General features: G+C 34.2%; 1 long non-coding RNA gene and 1 pseudogene across 2 annotated transcripts in view; one reads left to right on the forward strand and one right to left on the reverse strand.

The window, feature by feature from the left end:
- Positions 1 to 21,443, reverse strand: part of LOC104682838 — a 557,507-nt gene that overhangs the window by 476,920 nt on the left and 59,144 nt on the right. The gene's annotated exons all lie outside the window — the stretch shown is intronic.
- LOC104682820 lies at positions 6,378 to 7,056 on the forward strand (annotated as a pseudogene). Its single transcript, XR_004058036.1, has one exon. The product of XR_004058036.1 is annotated as a midkine pseudogene (transcript).

Genomic DNA, 21,443 nt, shown 5'->3' on the forward strand with positions numbered 1-21,443 from the left:
TGTGTGTGTATGTGTAAGAGAGAGAGAGGGAAATTACCTAGTAGTGGAAAATATTCTGCTAAAAGAATGCATTAATCATTGAACTTCGGATGTTTCCTGCCTTGTGGGAAAATGATGTTTCCTGATCTATTGAAAGTTTTAAAGAAGCTAGAAATATAGATTTTAACTTAAAACTCATACTAATTTTTGAATATTGATAACAAATTTGCTTTCTCTAAAATACTCTGGCAGAGAATGGGATTCCTTCATATTCTGTTGTTCCATAGTATAATACTTTGGACAAAGCTCTAGTTCCCCTACTTTGTCCTCTTTTAGGAGTGATTACCACATTACGTTGAAAGCTTTTATGTATAAATCAATATCTTGATTATAAAACGTCTTAAGGATGGCATTGTACATTATTTAATTCTGCATCATTGAAAACCAACATAAAATACAGCACAAAATGTTTCTAATGAAAGCATTAAAAATGATACTTGAAGATTATTTCAAAGTTAGATGACTTGTACAGCTTAATTTAATCCCCAAAGACCAAGAAATGGCCTTCAGTTGAAAGTGTCCAGGGATAGCAAATCATATGAGGTAAACCTTCATTTCTTCATAACCCTTGTTGGCAACATAACATTTATTGGTCAACTGGTCCAATAAATTATTCTGGAAAAAACTGTATAAACACATTCTCATTTCAAACAGATTCAAAGAAAAAGATTTATTAATGCTGATACATCAAAGTCTCTCTTTTGCTTCCTTACTCCCAACCCGTCTTTCAAGGACAACCATGATTCATATTTAGACATGTACATCTCGGCTTTTTCTTCTACACATTCATGGACATGTATGTATGTATCACATTTATACAATACCCAAATGAATCCTTTTATGTATTGTTCTGAAATTGGCTTTTTAATGCCACTTAAAGTGTTGGATTGCTTTCTTTTCCAGTGTGTATCTTCTTTTTGGAGATTGCACAGTATCTAATATGCCAATATATTTAGAAAATAATTGCATAGTGATAGATATTCAAGATGTCCTGAGAATTCCTCTTACAAATAAACTTGCAATAACAAACATTACACATGACATTTATGCACATATGAACATGTGTATGTGATACATTTCTAGATATGTTTTCAAGAAGTAAATTCGTAAAAATACTAATTCATTAAATATTACATTTATTTTACTAGTACCAATTAGTATCCCTTTTAAATATTTTTAAAGTTAATATTTATAAGTAAATTAGAATATCAGTTTTCTTGCATTCTTATCAACACAGACATTTTCAGTGCTTAAAATTTTTTCCAGCTTAATGAATGAAAACTGATAATTCATTATTGATTTATGTTTCTCTGGATGTTAGTGATTTTAGGTACTATTTTACATTTTTATTTGAAATATCTATTTTTCTTTTTATCAATTACCTGTTGATATTTGTCTAATTATCTGTGGGCTGTCTTATTTTTATTAGCTTTTGATAAATTATACATCTTAATCCATAATTTCATTTTTATTGGCATTTTCAAGCTTTATTGAAGTACAACTGAGAAATAAAAATTATATATATTAAAGTGTACAGATGTGTTATTTTAATGTGTGTATACATTGTGAGATGATTGTAACAATAAAGCAAATTAACATTTCCCTTCACCACACATAATTACCTTTTATGTGTGTGTGATGAGAAAACTTAATATCTTATCTTAAGTGATACTTAAGATCTCTCTCTTAACAAATTTCAAATATCCAATAAATTATTAACTATAGTCACTATGCTGTACATTAGGTTTCCAGAACTTACTCAACTTATAACCAAAAGTTTGTAGGCTTTGACCATTTCTTCTTTTGCCCTAGTCTTTGACACCTAGTAACTACCACTCTATTTCTATGAAGTCCATGTTTTTAGTTTCTATATACAAGTGAGATAATGTAATAAATGTCTCTGTGTCTGGTTTACTTCAGTTAGAATAATGTCCTCCAGGTTTATTCCTGTTGTCATAAATGACAGGATTTCCTACTTTTAAAGGTTGTATAATATTCCATTGTGTATATATATATATACAAACTTTCTTTAGCCATTTATCTGTCTACAGATGCTTAGGTTATTTCCTTACCTTAGCTGTTGTGAATAATGCTGCAATGAACACAAGAGTGGCCTGAGCCACTGTGCCTGGTCAATAGTTCTTTTTAATTTTTAGAGGAACCTCCATACCATTTTGCACAATGACTGTACAAATTTACATTCCCACCACAAGTATTTAAGGGTTACCTTTTCTCCTGGTCAAAACTTGTCATCTTTGAACTTTCTGATACAAGCCATTGTAACAGGTGTGAGGAGATAATCTAATTGTAGTTATAATTTGCATTTTCCTGATAATTAGTGATGTTAAGCACCTTCATGTACACCGGTGGGCGTTGTGTATGTCTTTTATGGAAAAATGTCTATTCAGGTCTTTGATCATATTTTAATGATTACTTGTTTTTTATGCTATTGAATTACATGAATTCCTAACATAGATTGAAACCTTCTATCAGACATATAGTTTTTAAATATTTTATTTCATTCTGTAGGTTTCCTTTTTATTTCATTGATTGTTTACTCTGATATGCAGAAACATTTTAGCTTAATACAGTATCCCACTTGTTTACTTTTGCTTTGGTTGTCTGTGCTTTCTGTGTCATACCAAAACAAACAAACAACAACAAAAAAAACCCATCATTGCCAAGACTAATGTCAAGGAGATTTTCCCCTATGCTTTCTTTAAGGAGTTTTATGGTTTCAGGTTCTCTTTGAAGAGTTTCCCCTCTTTAACCTCCTTGGTTAGATATATGCCAACTATTTTACCTTTTTGATCCCGTTGTAATTGTTTTTCTAATTATTTTTCAGACCGTTTGTTATTAATGTATAGAAACACTGAATTTCACATGTAAGTATTGTGTCCTGCAACTTTAGTGAATCTGTTTGATTGTAACAATTTTTTTGAAGTTTTTTAGGTTCTATACATATAAAATCATGTCATCTGCAAACAGAGATAATTGTACTTCTTCCTTTCCAATTTGGATGTGTTTATTTATGTTTCTTGCTTAACAGCTCTGTCTAGAACTTCCAGTGCTGTGTTGAATAGAAATGGTGAGAGTGGACATCCTTGCCTTTCTCCTCATCTTAGAGAAAAAACTTTCAGATCTTTACCATTGAATATGACATTTCCTGTGAGGTTGTCATATATTACCTTTATTGTGTTGAAGTTCATTTTTTCTACTCCTAATTTGTTGAGATATTTTATTATGAAAGATGTCGAATTTTGTCAAATGTTTTTTCTGCATCTATTGAGATGATCATATGATTTTCATCCTTTATTCTACTAATGTAATATGCCATATTTATTAATTTATATATTTTGAATCATAGTATCCCAGGAACAAATGCCACTTGTTCGTGGTGAGTGATCCTTTTAATGTGCTGTTGAATTTCTTTTGCTCGTCCAGTTGACCATAGAACAACATGAGTTTGAACTGTGTGGATCTACTTATACATAGATTTTCTTCTCCCTCTGCCCTCACTGAAACAGCAAGACACGTATTTTTAAAGGCTGTGTAATATTCCATTGTGTGTGTGTGTGTGTGTATGTATATATATATATATATCACATTCCATTGTGTGTGTGTGTGTATATATATATATATACCACCACCCCTGACTCTTTCTTTTCCTCTTTCATCCAATCAATGTTAAGACAATGAGGATTAAGATTTTTGTGATGATTTACTTTCACTTAATAGTAAATATGTTTTCTCTTTCTTAGATTTTCTTGATAATGCTTTACTCTAGCTTACTTTAAGAATACAGTATTTAATATAAATATAATATATATAATATGTGTTAATTGAGCTGTTATTGGTAAGACTTCTGATCAAGAGTCAGCTATTAATAGTTAACTTTTAGGGAAGTCAAAAGTTATACATAAATTTTCTACTGTGAGGGATATCAGCGCTCCTAACTCTTTCATTGCTTAATAGCTGTATTTTGTTGAAAGTTTTGCATACATTTTCTTACAGGGCCCTTGTATGACTTTGGTATTAAGGTAATGCTGGCCTTATAAAATAATTGTGAAAGTGTTCTTTCCTCTTCAAGTTTTTGGAAGCATTTGAGAAAGATTTGTATTAATTTTTTTTGAATGTTCAGTTGTATTCACCAGTGAAGCCATCAGGTTCTAAGATTTTCTATGTTGGGAAGTTTTAATATTATTATTACTGATATAATTTTTTTATTATCCATCAATTAAGAATTGACATTACTTCACAATTTAGTCTTGATAGGTTGTATATATCTAGGAATTCATCCATTTATTCTAGGTTATACAATTTGTTGGTGCATTATTCTTCATAGTGGTCTCTTATGATCCTTTGTATTCCTGTGGAATCAGTTGTAATGTCTCCTCCATTTCTGATTTTGTCTATTCAGTCTTCTCTCATTTTTCTTTGTCATTCTACTTAAAGGTTTGTCAATTTTATCATTTTTAAAAAACAGTTCTTTAGTTGATCTTTTCAATTGATTTTCTACTTTTTATTTCTTTATTTCTGCTCTGAATTTTTCATTTACTTTCTTGTACTAACTTTGTGTTTTGTTTGTTCTTTTTCAAGTTGCTTGAAATATAAAGTTAGGTTGTATATTTTAGTTTTTTTTTTTCCTTTTTGTAGGCATTTATCACTTTACTTTCCTTTTAGAACTGCTTTTCTAACCTCCTATAAGTTTCAGTATGTTGTTTCCATTTTCATTTGTCTGAAGATTTTTTAAAGTCCCATTTCATTTTATTTTGATCTGTTGTTTATTTAGGAGCATGCTATTTAGTTTCTGTTCATATGTGAAATTTCTAGTATTTATTTATTTTTCAATAATAGATTTCTGGAGTCATATAATTGTGTGACTAGAAATGATGCTGGAAATCATTTTGATCTTTCTAAACTTGTTAAGGATTGTTTTGTGTCCTAACATATGATCTCTCCTGGATAATGTTTCATGTGTACTGGAGGAGAATGTATATTCTGCTGCTATTGGATAAAATGTTATAGACATGTCTTTTAGGTTCATTTGGTCTAACATGTAGTTCACTTCCAATGTTTTCTGACTGATTTGTCTGATCTATCAATTGCTGAAAGCAGGGTATTGAAGTTTCCTACCAATATTATATTGTTGTTTATTTCTCCCATCAGATTAGATAATATCTGGTTTACATATATAGGTGCTCTGATGCTGGATGCATATATATATTTAAATTTTTCTATCATCTTGATGAATTGACTCTTTTATCATTACATAATGACCTTATTCTTTGTCCCTTGTCATAGTTTTTGATTTAAAGTATATTTCCTCTGATATAAGTATAGGTACCCCTGCTCTCTTTTGGTTTTCATTTGCATGAATTATTTGTTTATATCACTTCACTTTCAGTCTATATATGTTTTTAAAGCTGAAATTAGTGAGGTTTTTAATTGGCCTAATTTCAATATTGTTTTGTCTCAAGGAATAGGGATGCCTGAAAAGAGGAAGAGACGTGAGGATTGGCCATTTGGTTGACCAGTCAGAACACAAACCACAGTTATCAATTCAGTTTGTCATTTTATCATGGTTCATGGGACCCCGAAACAATTACAATAATGATGTCAAAGATCACTGATCACAGAGCACCATGAAAGATATAATAATGAAGAAGAGTTTGAAATATTGTGAGAATTGTCATCATGTGACACAGAGACAAGAAGTGAACACATGCTTTTGGAAAAACGGTACTGATAGACTTGCTCAACGCAGGATTGCCACAAACCTTCCATTTTTGATTGTAAAGTGCAATAAGATGAGATATGCCTGTAATTATTGAGAAATAATTATGAAGAGATTATCTCCTAATGAATTGGTAAATTGTAATTATTTTCAATAGTTTAATTAATTTTTATTTTAAATTTCTCTCGTTAATTTATTGAGAGAAAATAGAAATATATTCTGTATTAAACTTTTAAGTGTTCAAATCATGTTGTTAGGGTAAAAAAGTAAATTCAGTTCTGGAGCACTTCACTTTCAGGTAAATTATGTAAATAGCTATACAAATTAGGATTAATGGAAAAAAATTCCAGAGAGGAGAGAATCATTCAGGGGTGAACTGAGGATCCCGGAAGTTTTTATTCTGGCAGTATGTACTAATTTTTAGTGTAGGTTACAGCCTGAGAACTGTGACTCATTCTAGGAAGAGGAATCTTCCTAGAGAAAGAGCAACCAGCAGATCTTTCACAAGTTATACAAAGCTAGAATGAGAAACATCAAGAGTGGGGAGATCCCCTATATTGCTGTGCACCCACTTAAAAATTATTTTGTTGTGATTGGCCCGGTGCGGGAGGGAGCGAAGCAACGCAGGCAGCGAGCGAGATGCAGCACCGAGGCTTCCTCCTTCTCACCCTCCTCGCCCTGCTGGCGCTCACTTCTGCAGTGGCCAAACAGAAAGACAAGGTGAAGAAGGGCGGCCCGTGGAGTGAGTGTGCGGAGTGGGCCTGGGGGCCCTGCACCCCCAGCAGCAAGGATTGCGGCGTGGGTTTCCGCGAGGGCACCTGCGGGGCCCAGACCCAGCGCATCCGGTGCAGGGTGCCCTGCAATTGGAAGAAGGAGTTTGGAGTCGACTGCAAGTACAAGTTTGAGAACTGGGGTGCGTGTGACGGGGGCACAGGCACCAAAGTCCGCCAAGGCACCGTGAAGAAGGCGCGCTACAATGCCCAGTGCCAGGAGACTATCTGCATCACCAAGCCCTGCACCCCCAAGACCAAAGCCAAGGCCAAAGCCAAGAAAGGGAAGGGAAAGGACTAGAGGCCAAGCCTGGATGCCAAGGAGCCCCTGGTGTTACATGGGGCCTGGCCCACGCCCTCCCTCTTCCAGGCCCGAGATATGACCCACCAGTGCCTTCTGTCGCTCGTTAGCTTTAATCAATCATTCCTTGCCTTGTCCCTCTCACTTCCCAGCCCCACCGCTAAGTGCCCAAAGTGGGGAGGGACAAGGGATTCTGGGAAGCTTTAGCTTCCCCCAAAGCAATGTGAGTCCCAGAACCCGCTTTTGTTCTTCCCCACAATTCCATTACTAAGAAACACATCAAATAAACTGACTTTTTTTTCGCTCCCCCCCGCCCCCAAAAAATTACTTTGTTGTAAGGCTGGAAACTTTGAATGTCAGAGTAAATTTTGTAGGAGTGTCCTGGTGGTTATTAAAAAAAAAAAAAAAAGTTTTTTCATGGAGAATAGGCCAGCTAGTGGGTGAAACTCAGGTTTGGCTCTGGCAGAAAGCTTCATGCTCTAGAAAGCAGAGCAAACCAGAGGTAAGATGACTTTACTGAAATCATAATCGAATTTGGATTGAGGTCAACACCCTCACATTTTCTCTGCCTAACAGAGATAAGAACCCTATCTGGTTGAGGATTACACAATCTGGAGTATATCTATGGTTATTTGTACACAATCCAAACACAAAACTTGCAAAATACCAAGACTATATGACCAATAATAATTTTTAAGAAATTGATATTAGAACAAGAACTTGGATGTTGGCATGAACAGAACTGGACTTTAGGATAATTATGATAACTATATTAATGAAATAGTTTAAAAAAGGAATAAAGACATAAAATAATGAAAATTTTCAAGTAAAAATTGGGACCTGTAGAAACAAATTAAGTGGACATTTTAAACTAAATAAAAAATCTGAAATTAAGAACTGCAATGGGTGAATCCAATAGCATGTTAGCTAGGGAAGACTTAGTGAATTAAAAAACAGATAAATAAAAAATGAAAAACTGATGCTCAGAGAGAAAAATTCAGGGAAAATTAGTGAGAGACATGTGGAACAAACTCAGTAAGTCTGGTAGTTGTATAAATTTATTCTCACAGGGAGAAAAGAGAGAGAATTTGGCAATGGAAACAGTGAAGAGGTAATGACTGAAAATTTTCCAAAATTGATGGATGACATTAATCCAGACTCAAGAAGTTCAACAAACTCCAAGCAATATATATAAAAGTTACAGGGTAGGAATCCAAAGAGAAAATCTTAGTACCAGCCAAGTGAGAAAGACAAATTACTTTCAAAGAAGCAGCAAGACTGAAACTAAACATGAAAATAATAAAAGCTAGAAAATAAGAACATGGCCTTTTGAAAAGTGCTAAAACAATGTAACTTAGAATTCTTTATCCAGCGGAAAAATATTTTATATATAAAAAGCCAAAAGAAAAATGTTTTTAGAGAAAAAAATCAATTAAATATGTTTTCAAAAAAATCTGTTAGAAAGGAGGCTGAAAATCAATATTTACACATCCATCTCAAGAAATTAGCGAAAAACTAACTCAAATCTCAAACGTACACAATCTATAAAAATATTAATTTAGTTCATAAGTACCTACAAACTGATCAATAAAAAAAAGAAAGAAAAAACAGTTGCCAGAATTAGGAATACAAAATAAATCATCACTAATATCATTCAAGCATCAAAGAAATTAATATTATTAACAACCTAATGCCAATGAATTTAGAAAATTGTATGAAATGGACACGTTTGGGGAAAAATCTATAGCCTAAATTGACAGAAGAAGAAATTGAAAATCTTAATAATCTCATATCTATGAAAGAACTTAATCATTCCCAGAAAGAAAACTCCAGATCCATATAACCTTATCAGTGAGCTCTTCCAAATATTTAAGGGAATAATACCACTATTAAACAAACTCATTCAGAGTAGAAAGAAAAAGAGATAACACTTTCCAACATGTATTTTATAAGACCCAATGGGAAACCCAATAAGAAAACTTCACAAAACATTAAAGGAAAGGAAAATCACAGACCAATTTCTTTTAGTCACATAAATGCAACAATCCTAAACCCAATCCTAGAAAATCAAATCCAGCAACATATAAATAGGATAATATATCACGAAAAGTGTGGTTTATTCCAGGAATATAAGATGGGTTTAACATTTGGAAAAATGCATACATACGTTCTCCAAAAGATGTGCACATGAATATTCATGGCAACAGTATTCATAAAGCCAACCTCAAAACTACGCAAAGGCCTATTAACAGTTGAATGGATAAATAAATTGTGGTATAGTCACACAATGCAATACTATGTAGCAATGAGAATGAACAAAATACAGCTACCCACAAACATAGTATTGAGGGAAACAAGCCAGAATGAAAAAAGGAACTATTTAATATGCAATTTGCGTAGAGTACAAAAATTAGCATCCATGATGTTAAAAGTTTGGCTAATGGCTTCCCTGGGGTGGAAGTAAGATCATGATTAGAAGGGGGTATGAAGGGCTTCTATATGTTGCTGTATGGGTGTGTTCCATTTGTAAAATGAATCAAGCTGCACACTGAGGCTATATGCACTTTTCTGTATGTGCATTCACATCAAACCAAATTAAGGAATGAGTGTGTTCTAAATTGGAAAGCTGGCTCATATGATAATGCCTCATTTCAGCAGTGTATGTCTAAAAAAAAATTTAGTTTCCTCCACTGTCCCTGCCAGCCATCGTGTTTGTTATTTTAGTGACAATGCTCAACAGAACAGGGGGTGTGGGATGAGAGTGTAGTATTTGAAGTAAAGGACACTATGTTCACGATTCATTTACCTAATCTAAACAGCTAAAGTACTACCTTTATCTTTCACAAATGATTATAAGCTTACATTTTATGCAGGTAGAATTATTTGCTATAGGATGAAGCAGAAGTCATCCATTGATCAAAAGTAAGAAAATAAAAAAAATATGGCTGGGGAAAAAATCGTCTCTAACAAGTCCATCAGAGAAGTAGTTTAACTTTGAACACCATCATTTACAGAATCAATCTTATAATTTTCTCTTTTGGCAGATTTTCAAAGTTTTCAAAATATAGCTGATTCTATAAATTAAGTCCCACAGCTGTGGTGCTGAGTGAATTTTCTAATTTCCTACTAGGAGAGTCAATCTGCATAATTACTTTCTGAAACAATGGTGTGTATTTCCCCTGTTAATATCTGCTTAAAAGGGAATATTCTTTGATCTGCGACTTATGAGGGAAAAAGATAATGAAGTTAAATATAGTCAATTCAAATGGACACATATTTAAAAGCATCTAAAGTATGCTGAGTCCAAGCACTAGAGATATGGTAATGTTAATAGTGGCTACCAATTTCTAAATAAATAAATTAAAGCAAAGAATAATAAAATAATTGAAATTGAAATAATGATTTAAGTACAGAATGTGCAAGTAGAAAAGAAGCAAGGATTTATGCTCATAGTGTAAAGTGGGAAGCATGAGACCAACCAGGAAATGCATTAATATACATTTCTCTGCCAGAAAAAATAAGAATAGCCCTTGTAAAACAAATGGCACTTTGAAAAGTATTATGATTTTTATGGAAAAGTAAAAATGATAGTATTGACCAATGAAGTTGGTAGTTGGGAATAGATTGTGAGAACAATTTGGCTTTTAAGTGTTATCTTTAGACAACAGGTACCTAAGTAAGAGTTTCAAGGGCAGAGCAATAATTAGATTTGTCTTTTAGTAAGGTAAGTATGGTAATAAAGTAAAAAACAGTTTTGATATGGTGAGGAGCTGATCAATAAGAATGGCAGTGGATTTATAGAGAGCACTCAAAATGCACACTAAGGTTAAACGTCAAGTGAAATTTGAATGTCACGTTCTCCATTGTCTTCTTATTTTTGTGTGTGTGTTTGTTGTTTTAATTAGTTTTAATGGCCTGTAAGTTATGGAATCCTAATTTTAGATCTGTGAGTAAAAATATCTGGAAATCATTTCAGTATAGATGTGATATTCTCTATAAATGAAGCATTTCGATCACTGGTGTATTTGATGTGTTTTGTAACCATCCACACGAGGACTCTGTCCACACCCACAGATCATTATGGGTGTACATTCCTGAGCTTCCCAAAGCATTGATCCCTCACTTTGCATTTCACAATAATGGAAGACATAAATATGCCTTGAAAAGCACTCACCATTACTCTCTTGGCTCATTACCCTTATCCACTGGACAGTAAAAGTAATCTATCAAAATCATATGTAAAATCACTGCTTCCCTCTTACACTAGATATTTTAATGCACTTATATAACATCATTTAACTGGAAATAATAGAACTCAGTGCCTTCTAAGATAGAACAGCTGAAACAAATGTAACTTAAAATAAGAGTGTATTAGTTGTGCTTCTGTCTTAGACTATGTTGTCAGTATCCAATAAACTAGCACAAAAAATGGTTACATGTTTGAGAGTCAGTACACAACTTGAAGGACTGAACTAACTGGCAGGACCTACATCCTTTAACATATCAGAAGACTTTTTGTCTTACTAATTAGAAGTAACTTTGAGTTCTTCCACAAATTGGCCAAGCTAGACCTACTCTAATGTTTATATTATTATTCTCTCTATGAGCTGAAGTTATTAAGGTCTGGTCATTGATTTATTAAACTTCATGGGAGCAGTTTTGTCACAGTGGAGTAGAATATCATGCTGGGGTACGAAAATCGGAATTTCATAACAGTCTATCCAGGACTGTGGTTAAGTCATGGGCTTTTCTGATCCTGAGGCTTGCCATTTACATATGTCTTTCCCACTTCTGAACCATTTTTAACCAGGAATTTCTGCAAGGGGTAATGTGGTTGTTAATAAGATGTTTTGAGATTTTTTAAAATAAAAGCTTTAGTATGTGAAACACTATTGTTTACTTAAATCAGAGAGACAAGGAAAAGGTTTTAATTTAAGAAATTACCACCAAATAATACCAAGAAAGCTTCAAAGAGCAAACATCTAGAAAACAATATTAGTGCAGCATATTTTTATTTCCATTTTTATTCTTGCTTTTGTATAGGCAGCAGTAAAAAGCTAGCTCTAGCAAGAGTAGCCTCCCTTAGAAATTATCACTTTTGCAAAACAAGAAAATTTCATCTAGATAATTAAGAAAGTCATCAGAGAGTTGGGTTTTGGTAATGATAAACATTAAACATTGAAGACTAATTTCTTTGGTCCATTTTGTATTTTTTTCACAGAATTACAGCAAAAAAAATGCTGTATTTTTCCAATTCTCATTGAAATCTTTCCTACAAAGATAACCTCCTTTCAAGTCACTCCAGAGATATTAGTTTAATTGCCTCAAATAATTGAGCTGTTTTGCATATACAGATAGCATACTATTATTTGGCTATGATGTAGCTTCCATTCTTTGTAGAAAAAAATTATTAAATTATTATAATCTAACTGTAAAAGATTAGATAAATTAGTGCTAGATCCAAATGTTAAAATCAAGGTCCTATTAATACTTTCTAGATCAAATATTAGTTAGCCTGTTAGATATTAATTACTTTTCAGATGCTTAATATATCTAGAAATTCATGACACTGTTTGCTTTTCCTCTCTGCTCTGCCACTTTATCCACTATTGTATTTACTATCACTGACAATGGAGTTTGGTAAGCTGTGCATTCTTTATGCCACTCTGTTGGATTGGCTGTTTAGTTTCTTTTTTAAAATTCAAGAAAACTGAAAGCACAGAAAAATATAACATCAAATTGACCCCTGCCTAGTAACATGCTATGCAGTTGAGTTATATTCTAGAATTGCTGCCTGTACTCAAATTCTTTTGACCTACAAATTGTCAAAGAAGAGATAACACACTGCCTACACTATTGATTTTATTCACCATAATTTTTGCCTTAACATCCCAAATGCCCAACACATTATGAATCATTATTGAGCCTAATACTGATCAATATGCCATGGGCAAAAGTTCAAAAATAATATCATTGGTGACACAGTGATGATGATGATGATGATGATGATGATAATGATGACTATGAAGGTCAGCCTATGTTATGAAAAGGGCTTTCTGCAAGGAATCAGTGTAGTTACCAAGTGTTTCTAGAAACTGAGCATACACCAAAAAATTTAGCAAGTTACCAAAGAAAAAAATCTGGGGTAGAAATGGTATAAATTGCAGTACAATTTATGTAATGAATTATAAGTTAAATATTAATTTTTTGGTACATAATTTAACTCTTTGCAGCTGCTCCTACCTTTTTAAGTGTCCTCCAGGTACCTGCAAGTAGCACTACTTCATAAATGGAATGAAGTAGGGTTCTTTTGTTTTGGTTTCCCGTCACAATAGCTTTCATCTGCCATCAACAACATGGGCCTACAGATGAAAAGATGGCAGTACCTGGAAGCCAGTTGATGATATATTTTTGAACCTTGAATAAGCTACTTATTTTGAAGAGCTGCTGCCAGTATCTCTTCCCACCACTGAGCTGTGATGAGCATTCTGTATCTGTGCTTAGGATAATACAGTTGTGGACATGTCTGCCTGGGTGTTTGGATGATGAGATCACAGGCCTTTGTGCAACCTGAGTAGAAGATCTAGAAGCAGTCCTGCCTTGGTCAGTGTTAAACACACATTAATGGTTAGAATTTTTAAGGAGAAAGAAGAAAATAGGAAGAAAGGAAAAAATGAGGAAAGAGGGAGGGGGAGGAAAGAAGGAAGGATGGAGGAAAGGAAGGATAGAAACAAGGAAGGAAGAAAGAAGGAAGGGAGGAAAGAAGGAAGGGAGAGAGGGAGGGAGGGAGGGAAGGAGAGAGGGACATTACCTCACTGTATATTATTTTCCTGATTAAAGTAAATTCAGATGGTCATTCCAAAGCAGTGTAGCTCAGTAGAAATACAATGCAAACCGCATATGTAATTGAATTTTTTCTAGTAGTCATATTTAAAAAGTAAAAAAAGAAGTGGGTGGGTGAAATATTTTAATAATATATTTTAGTTAACCCAACATATTACTTCAATATGTAATCAGTAAAAACACACTATTCATGAGATATTTTACGTTTCTGCGCTACATCTTTGATCTGATATGTATTTTATATTTGCGGCACATTTCAATTCAGGCTAATCATATTTCAAGTGCTTAAGTGCCACCTGTGGCCCGTGACTACTTAATACATTGGACAGTGCAGCTCTAGAACATCTTGCAAGATCAGGCTGAAGCTGATTTCCAGCTGAGACCACATCATTGCTTGGCTCCTATCCCTGTCTTATCCTTCTTTTCTCACCCATTTATCCCCAAATATATCATTTGTACAGGAATCTTTATCTCAGACTTTCCTTCTAAGGAAATTGACCTAAGCAAATGCTTAATAAAATTTAGCATTTCTCATTTAATAATGAATCAGACAGGTTTCTTCTTGATATTACCTCCTCCTTACCATGCCTCCTGTCTCTTTTACCCTCAATGTCTACCTATCTCTCCATATCCCAACTGATTTGAAAAATAAATATTCTGTAGAAACTTGTGGAGCCAGCAGCAGTAACTTCTTAGTATCTACTGACACTTTAACCACTTGGTGTGGTAACGAACTACAAAAACTCCTGATTTGGGGTTTGTTTTTTAATCTGGGGACTAATATGGGTGCAAAGTGTTTGCAGCACTTCTATGGAGTGGGCTTTCCCTGTTCTTAGTTTCCCAAAATGGGACCCCAGCATGAGAGATAAATGCATTCAGGTAAAATGTCAAAACAAAAGCCATTTTCAAAGATGTGTCCAAAAAAAGAGAGAGAGAGTTTGACAATTGCCAGTAAGATGTATTGAATATTTTTGTTTGTTTCCTTTTAATATCTTTCATTCAAATTCTATTAAAAAAACAGCAAGCATTTGGTCTCTCTTATCTTTTGGGAGTAATTTTTTAAGACCTTTACAAGGTGCTGTTCTTTTTATGTACCCCAAGCATAGTGATGGATGGATTGCTAACTATTCTCAAGATGGCAGAAAATTGGCTATCAAGGACCAATGTTATGCATCCTCAGGCAGCACTGACTCTGGAAAAACATTGAAGTTGTCTCTGTGTGAAGTAGCTATGATGCAGTTTTGCTTTATTGTACTTTTTTGCTTGCTTTTCGTCTGTTTATTTTTCTCAGTTTGAGCAGAAGCACAGAATTCTGCTGACTGGCAAGTTGGTAAGGGCATTAATTGCATTTTAACATCAGTTCCATTCAAAAAAGATTCAAAGTAGAGAGAAAAGAAAATCTTTCAATAATCTGTGAATTAAACTCCAAATAGTTTTGCAATTTGTTCCAATCCATTCTCATTCATGGTGGATCTCAAGTGACCTTTTCTAGGAAATTCTTTAAACTTGTTCACAATAAGAGAGAAGAAAGTTGGTGAATGCAAATTGGTCTGTTTCATCAGTTAGGACAGTCAGTCAATAGAGGATAAAGATGAAAATATAAAAAGGAAAAAAGAAACTGTATTAAAGCAAGCCAAATTGTTAAGTGAGAGGTAGAATATTGTTATGAATGAGTACTGGAATTAGAAGGGTTGGGTCATAGGTACTGGAATTAGAAGGGTTGGGTCATAGGTACTGGAATTAGAAGGGTTGGGTTATAGGTACTGGAATTAGAAGGGTTGGGTCATAGGCACTGGCACTGGAATTAGAAGGGTTGGGTCATAATATCTGATCTTGGGTCAAACACTGCATCTCTTAAAAAGCCACAGCTTTTCTCTTTCAGTGGGGTGATTGGATTAAATGGTTGTTAAGCTTCCCATCAGTACTGTACTATGGTTCTATGGTTCCAAGTAGCTTATGTAAAGACACTTTAAATTGTGCTGCTTGCTTTATGCTGATGATAAGTATATTTCTGGGTCAATGGGTATGGTGGAAAGAGTTTGGGGGGCAGATACATTTAAGTTTAAATTCTACACCTACCATTTAACTACTACTAGTTCATCTGAGAAACAGAGATAATAATACCTACTTCTCAGAGTTTTGTGGATGTCCTTGAAGAATGTCTGGAACAAAATAGCTTGGACAAAAAAAATCTTCCCTTTCTTTTCAGCTATTGGGAGGACATCTTTCTGACACATCTTACCTGTATTCTAGAAAAATAGCCCTTAACTGGAAACTGAATTTTCTGTAGGCATATGCAATGCATCTGGATAGAAGAGGGGAGAATGGACATTGTTATACTCCTGGGAAACAACTTCTGGTGCTCCAGGGGAAACCCACACCTTATTAAAGGTCATCCTACAAGGCCAAACGAACACAAGGGGACCATATTGCTGTTCAACTAAATATCAGAGAAATACAAATAAATGCTTCCTGAGAATCAGTATATAACAAAAAAGACCCAGAGAAATAATGCAGAACGTTGCATAGGAGAGGCAGGAGAGAGAAGGGGAAACTGACTTATGGATCTGTCTGATTCTACCGCAGGAATCTTGGCAGTTTTTCACGTGGGATCAGGAAACAAGTGACTTTCATCAAGGTTGAAACTGGCAGAAGAAACAGCTTGGGACTTATCCATATTGAAATTGCAAAAATAATACTCCTTTACAGTTCTCATAATGTAAAATAAAGTCACTGCCACTGTGGTCCATCTCCCCTTGCAATTTTCTAGTAGATAAAAAGCACATTAGGTTGTGATGGTTAAGCTATTTGCATGATTTTTCCATATGCTTGAAGGTATTTCATACGTCAAATTATCATTCTATCTAATATTTTCTGTTTAATGTTTTCATTAACATGACTTTTGATTTCAGCAATTTGCATATGCATATTGTCTCATTATCTTAATATAATACTGTTTGGAAAGACCGATTCCTAAATAGATGATGTGAATACAATTACCCTGATGAGGTCTTGCTTAAATTATCAGAAAATTTTCAAAATGTGTTTATATTCTGGTTAATATAAATTAATCATTAAAACAAGAATTAAGGATTTATCATTATATTCTGGTTCATATTAATTAATCATTAAAACAAGAATTAAGGATTTATCAGAGAGGTTGTATGGGTTCTTAAATTGGTTTTCTTTTTTTCCTTTTACACATGTATCCCAGATCTTGCTCTGTTAACTGTGTGTTATGTCTAGACTACTAATGCACTGTCAGAGAAGAGAGTATAGCAAAAGAGACCTGGTATTTAGAAGAATCACTTTAAGGTAGAAAAAGGTAGAGTATGTTATTTGTTTTTAAGAAAAGTATATTTTTACAAAACATATAAATATTAAATGTATTTTCATTATTTTTAGTGAAAGTTAGTGATAAGCACTTCACTTTACATATGAGTCTTAGACCAGATAACTTATGTATGTTTTAAACTGCTTGAGTAACAACCATCAATGATGACCAAAGAAACATGGATTAGCCATCATCTCATATAATAATTTATTCAAGTATCCACTCATTCAGGAAGACATTTACTGATCACATGCTTCATGCCAGGCATAGAGCCAGAAGGCAGGTGTGTAATGATAGTGATGACATAGCCCATCCCTTCAGATACTCTCCCCTAGCTTAGCAGGACAGACAAAAAATGAGCAATTATCATTGACTTTGCATGGCTCAGAGTTGATGAGCAAGTCTCCTGCTAAGTCACTGTGCTCTCCTAGTCATAATTAATATGCCTTTTTCCCCTACCAAATACATATGATATTTAGGCCTTAACATGCATTATGTTCAGAAAGATATGAATATGTTGCATTCTCATTGAGATTTGTGTCTTGTGTAAGTTGTATCCCACCAAGTGCTGCTTCTATTCTATAAAAATACTACATAAATTTAAAGAAAGAAATGGGTAAAGAGAGAGTGCAAGACAAGAGGGAGAATTATTCTACCATTTATATATAGTTTGAGTATATAGAGCTTGGAGTCAGAAACATTGTTTATTGAATTCCCTGTCATCAATTTCTAATCACGTGACCTTGAAAAAAGCATTTAACCTTTCAGAAACTCATTTTCTTATTCACACTATGAGGATGAGCATACCGGTACTGTAGGGTGTCTGTAAGCATTGGAGAGGTGTTATATGCGTGAATTCTGGCAGAGTATATACTATTGAGATACAATAGATGCAGGAGTCTTACATAGAAAGTGTACAATTCAGCATGTGTATCGGCATTTGACTGCTTAAATTATAAAACTGAGTTAGGATCCCAGTCTCTCTCCCCTTGAAAAGCATACTTGGACCTCTATGTCTATGCAAATGCTATTGAGATTTCAAAAGCCAGCTTTAGTTCCATTCCCTCACAAAAGATATCCTTTCATACCCCAGTACTCCTTGAGCTCCTCTTTTCTGAAAACCCCAAAATCAGCAGCACATGATTGTAAGAGGAATAAATCCATGCCCAGGGAGTTTAGGGTGATGAACTTAACAGAAGAAACAGGAGCTCAACTCCTGATGATTATTTGCTCAGAGTGAAGTTATTAACCACTTTGAGCTTTAGTGAGTTTGTTTTTTATCTCTGAGTTTCTGGATTTCTCTGTGACAGGGACAGAAATCCCTGTAAGGATTCAATTAACAACTGAAAGTCTAGCACAGAATCGGCCCCATAGCATGGATTCCACAAATCCTTGTTTCCTTCCATAGAGCTCCTGTGATGAAATTACCATAAACCGGGTGGCTTACAACCACAGAAATCTTATTCTGATACAGTTTGGGTGCCTGGAAGTCCGAAATCAAGGGGTCAGCAGGTTTGGTTCCTTCAGGAAGTTCTGAGGGGGAACTTTTCCCATGCCTCTCTCCTAGCTTCCAGTTACCAGCAAACCTTGCCTTTTTTTGGTTTATAGCTTACTCACTCCAATCTCTGCCTCTGTGTCACATGACAATCTCCCTTGGGTACATGTGTGTACCCTGTATGTCTAAATCTTTCTCCCCAGTCTCTTATAGATACACACATTTTTGAATTCAGGGCGTACCTTAATCAAGTATGACCTCATTTTAACTTAACTAATTATATCTGCAAAGATTTTATTTCCAAATAAGGGTGCATGGAGATTCCTCATGGACATGACTTTGATGTGAAGGGGGCACTATTCAACCCACTTTCTTTCTACTTTTGTATTTCCTCATAGCATGACATGATGTTGAACACATCACAAGTGTAAACAGGTAGAACTTAAGTTAATAAGTCAGAGCCTTCCTAAGAAATCCTTGCCTTCGTAGTCAAAGACTACATCTATTAAGCCTTAAACATACTGTCTGAAAAATTCAACCCTATTGTTCACAAAAAAGAATGAACTATTAGCATAGTAAGGGTGAAAGCATATTTCAAGATCCATTCCCTGGTTACTATTAGTAACAACTAAGTAACAGCATGAATGCAAGAGCCAGGAACATTTTCTGTTTAAAGTGCTTATGAACACCAGAGTTTTTCTTATACTGTGAAAGTGTTTTTAAAATTTAGAACTGTATCCACATGCATGCAGTAATGATTTTTTAAAATTAATTAGATTTATTTATACTCATGTCTCAATACCTACACTTTAGTGATATGTTTGCCCATGATTTTGGTGGTGTTCTTTCAAAAGATGAAAGGTGTGAATTAGAGGACTGAGTTAACGAACTTAATCATGTCTTCTCTGTCAAAAATAATGGGTCCATCTAGACATTTATTTTACCATTATCTGGGAAAGTGTAGGAGTGTTTGAACGTCTAAGCTTCTTTGAGAATTGCATAGACACACTTTTGGCAAAACGGTCTTTGCACAAGCTGCTTGAGTCCCTCTCACATTTACCTTCCAAACCACTACCACTATACCTTAACATTGTAGTAGAAAATTCTAATATCAATGTTTAAAATAATATGTACAGATAATAAACAATGTATTGTGACTGAAAGTTTATTATTAAATAAGGGCTTTAACCTTTAAACTTTAGCAAAAAAAAAAAAAAAAAATTCCATGAGTGCTTTTCAAATAGGATTATTAGAACCATCTTTGAGGACTTCTGATAGAGTACCAGGTTTTACTGCTGGGATGAAATTTATATGATTTTGGTATGCCAAGCAAAATATTTCACGTTTCTAATTTGACATTTGCCTGCCTATCGCCACCTACTAAAGCTCTCATAATTATTCCTGCCTGAAAACGAATAGACCTTGACTATTCTTTAAAAATATCAGGCTCTCTGACTTTATACTTTTGCACATACTGAGTTTTCAAACTAGAATGTTTCTCTTCCTTTGGGTTATCTGTTATGTATGATAAAAATGTATATAAAATGTATGCCACTCCAGAAAAAAATATATAAACAAAAAATTACTGTATTTCATCTTACCCTATTTATGTAAAAATTAATTATAATTCTTGTTTATAAACCACAAAAATGATCTTTATTATATAACTAAATAAGAAATGACTACGAAGGTGGCTGCAGATATGGAAGGAAGGGCTCTAAGTCTGCTCTTCTGCCATGCTAGTGCATTGGCTGCATTCTCAGGGTATACGACTACCAGGTCCATCCAGGCATACCTAGTAGAAGAAAATGTGTCATGTTTCTCTTGTGCCTCTTTCATAGGAGAGAAAATAAAACTTTCCCAGAGCTCACAGCAAAGGCTCCATAATATGCCTGTCAATGAAATTCTGCATTATGATCCCCATTGTGGAACCAAACACCAGAATTGTCAGGATTCATACAGTCTAATTATCTGAGGTGAATAGATGTTGAGGTTCTACTATATTACCACTTTTGGAGCCCACAATATCCTGAAAAGAAGGACAGAATAAATCTCAATACATTTACTATAATCTTTACATTTCAAAACCCAGATCCAGGGATATTGTATGGTCTTGTGGGACAAGTTCCTAATTGTAAAAAACAAAGCAAGGGCTTAATTTGAATGTCATACTAATTGTGTAATATTAAGCAACTAATTTTGCACCACTAGAAACTTGTGCCTTTGTGTTTATAATAAAGGGTTTTGGCAAAAGACTATGTTCTGTATGGGTTGTCGTCTGTGCATGTGTGTCTGTGTGTGTGTGTGTGTGTGTATGTGTTCTATGATTCTATTAGGTTGGCATAAAAGTAATTGCAACGTTTGCAAAAAACGCAATTAATTTTGCACCAACCTAATACATCTATATCTATGTTAAAATTGAAAACTCTGGTGCATTTATGCTGCTATAGAAACATGCTTAGCAGTTTTAAATAAATCAGGATAAATATGAAAAAGATTAAATAATATGCTGAAGACAGGACTGATGATGTGGTTTAAAAATTCACATTTCTCATTTTACTTTTCATTTAGTTGCTCTTCATTTTGCTATATATGAGCCTATAAAACTATCACTTGGCCCTTGTATGTCTGTGGTGATCTTTAAAGAAGCTCCTGAAATGAAAGAATTACTTCAAGAATTACTTCATTTCTGTGGTATCCATTGTAGTAGCCACTAGCCAAACATAAATACTGAGCACTGGAAACGTGGCTAGTGTCAACATGAAACTGAATTTTTAATTTTATTTTGTTTAAACAATGACATAGTGTCAGTATCTACCATATTGGACAAAGGGATCTCAATTTCCATCTTGTCTCAATTTTTACTATCTACTTCAGCTATAATTAGCTATAATCAGCTCCCACAATTTCCAAACAATGTCATG

This window comes from Rhinopithecus roxellana, chromosome 1, assembly GCF_007565055.1.
Source record: "Rhinopithecus roxellana isolate Shanxi Qingling chromosome 1, ASM756505v1, whole genome shotgun sequence".
NCBI lineage: Eukaryota > Metazoa > Chordata > Mammalia > Primates > Cercopithecidae > Rhinopithecus > Rhinopithecus roxellana.